Source organism: Lathyrus oleraceus, chromosome 4 (assembly GCF_024323335.1).
Source record: "Lathyrus oleraceus cultivar Zhongwan6 chromosome 4, CAAS_Psat_ZW6_1.0, whole genome shotgun sequence".
NCBI classification, from domain to species: domain Eukaryota; kingdom Viridiplantae; phylum Streptophyta; class Magnoliopsida; order Fabales; family Fabaceae; genus Lathyrus; species Lathyrus oleraceus.
In genome coordinates this window covers 101,885,814-101,888,888 of record NC_066582.1, presented here as the reverse complement: position 1 = coordinate 101,888,888, position 3,075 = coordinate 101,885,814, and the positions used below count along the sequence as shown (strand labels likewise).

General features: G+C 39.8%; 1 non-coding gene across 1 annotated transcript; it reads left to right on the top strand.

Annotated features, from left to right (window-relative positions):
• Positions 1-2,707: 2,707 nt before the first annotated feature.
• LOC127077858 (small nucleolar RNA R71) lies at positions 2,708-2,814 on the top strand. Its single transcript, XR_007787625.1, has one exon. It is a non-coding gene; the product is annotated as a small nucleolar RNA R71 (small nucleolar RNA).
• The last annotated feature ends 261 nt before the right edge of the window (positions 2,815-3,075 follow it).

The window sequence follows — 3,075 nt, the reverse complement described above, 5'->3', positions numbered from 1 at the left end:
AATTCCTCTATTTGAGATGATGTGGCCTAAAACAATTCCTTCTTGTACCATGAAGTGACATTTTTCCCAATTAAGTACTAGGTTTACTTTTACACATCGTTCCAGAACTCTTTCTAGGTTTTCAAGACATTCTTCAAAGCTTTGTCCGCATACGAAGAAATCGTCCATAAATACCTCCATGATGTTTTCGAGAAAATCGGCGAATATCGCCATCATGCACCTTTGGAAGGTTGCAGGAGCATTGCACAAGCCAAACGACATTCGTCGATAAGCGAAGGTACCAAAAGGACACGTGAATATCGTCTTTTCTTGGTCATCAGGATGAATTGGTATTTGAAAGAAGCCTGAATAACCGTCTAGATAGCAGAAATGAGAATGTTTTGCTAATCGTTCTAACATCTGGTCAATGAATGGTAAAGGGAAATGGTCTTTTCGGGTTGCTTTGTTTAATTTCCTATAGTCAATGCACATTCTCCATCCCGATTCGATTCGTTTAGTTATAGTTTCTCCTTTTTCATTTTCAATAACTGTTATACCTCCTTTCTTTGGTACTACGTGTACAGGACTAACCCATTTGCTATCAGATATAGGATATATGATACCTGCCTCTAATAACTTGGTTATTTCCTTCTTCACTACCTCACTCAGGATCGGGTTTAGTCTCCTCTGGTGTTCCCTAGAAGTTTTACAGTCTTCTTCTAGCATGATGCGGTGCATACAAATAGAAGGACTTATTCCTTTAAGGTCGGTGATGTTGTATCCTAGTGCGGTTGGATATTTTCTTAAGATATACAGGAGTTTTTCTGTTTCGAGTTTTCCTAGGTCTGCATTAACTATCACTGGTCGTTCAAGTTCTAAGTCTAGGAATTTATATCTCAGATTTTTGGGAAGTGTTTTCAGGTCTAGGGTTGGTTTCTTAAGGCATTGCGTAGGGTCCGGTGTTATTGCTAAACATTGGTTAAGTTTGTCTTCTATAAGATAGTCAGATGATTTGTGATTTTCTAACTCTGTTTCTTTTATGCATTCATCAATGATATCCATGAAGTAACATGTGTCTTCTATTGCAGGTGCTTTCAAAATTTGGGAAAGAATGAACTCAATTTTCTCTTCTCCCACTTCGAAAGTGAGTCGTCCTCGTTTTACGTCTATGATTGCACCGGCAGTTGCTAAGAACGGTCTTCCCAGTATAATGGGTGTAACTTCATCTTCTCTAATGTCCATAATTATAAAATCGGTTGGAATGTAGAATTGACCTATGCGCACGGGAACATTTTCAAGAATTCCTACAGGATATTTAACAGAACGATCCGCTAGTTGCACAGACATTTTAGTTGGTCTTAATTCTCCCATTTCAAGTTTCTTGCATATGGATAAAGGCATAACACTAATACCGGCTCCTAAATCGCATAAGGCTTTATCTATGACAAATTTTCCTATGTGACAGGGTATAGAGAAACTACCTGGATCTTTAAGTTTAGGAGGCATATTCTGGATTATAGCGCTACATTCAGCAGTGAGTGTAACAGTTTCGCTATCTTCAAGTTTCCTTTTATTAGAAAGAATTTCTTTTAAGAACTTAGCATATGAGGGCATCTGCGTAATAGCTTATGTAAAAGGAATTGTGACGTTTAATTGTTTCAGTAGGTCAACAAATTTTTTAAATTGGCCCGCATCTTTGGTTTTAATAAGCCTTTGAGGGTAAGGGATAGGTGGTTTATAAGGTGGTGGAGGTACATAAGGTTCTTTCTTTTCTACGGTTTCCTTATTACTCTCTTCCTTTTCCTTAGGTTTATTTTCTTCCTCAGTTGACTTTTTAGAGTTTTGGTTCTCAGTTCTTGGATCAGACGGTCCTTCCACTTCCGTTCCACTTCTTAGTATGATTGCATGAGCGTGGCTTCTCGGGTTAGGTTGGGGCTGTCCAGGAAATGTACCAGTTGGGACAGCAGTAGGCGCTTGTTGTTGAGCTACTTGTGATATTTGTGTTTCCAGCATTTTGTTATGGGTAGCCAGGGCATCTACTTTACTTGCTAGTTGTTTAATTTGTTCGCCAGTGTGTACATTCTGGTTTAAGAAATCTTTATTGGTTTGCTGTTGAGAAGCTATGAAGTTCTCCATCATGATTTCCAAGTTGGATTTCCTAGGAACATTATTGTTAGGTGTAGATGGGATCGGCTTTTGGTATCCAGGAGGCATAACTGGGGCTTGATTTGGAGCTTGTCCTGGTGCGTATAAAGCATTATTACTCTTATATGAAAAATTAGGATGATTCTTCCAGTTGGAGTTATAGGTGTGCGAGTAGGGATTTCCTTGAGCATAGTTTACTTGCTCTGCTTGGATTCCTGTTAGGAGCTGACAATCTGCAGGAGTGTGACCTTGGATTCCACAGACTTCGCAATTCTGAGTTATGGCAACCACGGTGGCTGGAGGTGATACATTTAAACTTTCAATTTTCTGGACCAGAGCATCCACTTTTGCATTAACATGATCAAGGTTACTTATCTCGTACATGCCACTTTTCGTTTGAGGTTTTTCTACCATTGTTCTTTCGCTTCCCCACTGGTAGTGGTTTTGGGCCATGCTCTCGATAAGTTGATAAGCATCAGCGTAAGGTTTGTTCATAAGTGCACCACCTGCGGCGGCGTCTATTGTTAACCTCGTGTTGTACAAGAGACCATTGTAGAAGGTATGAATCACTAACCAGTCCTCTAAACCATGGTGTGGACAAAGTCTCATCATGTCTTTGTATCTTTCCCATGCTTCGAAAAGAGACTCGTTATCTTTCTGTTTAAATCCATTTATCTGGGCTCTCAACATAGCTGTTTTGCTCGGCGAAAAATATCGGGCAAGGAAGACTTTCTTCAACTCGTTCCATGTGGTGACTGAGTTGGAAGGAAGAGACTAAAGCCATCTTCTAGCACTATCTCTTAACGAGAAAGGAAAGAGACGAAGTCAAATTGCCTCTGAAGTGACACCATTAGCTTTAACAGTATCAGCGTATTGGACAAATACGGATAAATGAAGGTTTGGATCCTCGGTAGGATTTCCAGAGAATTGGTTCTGTTGCACTGCTTGCAA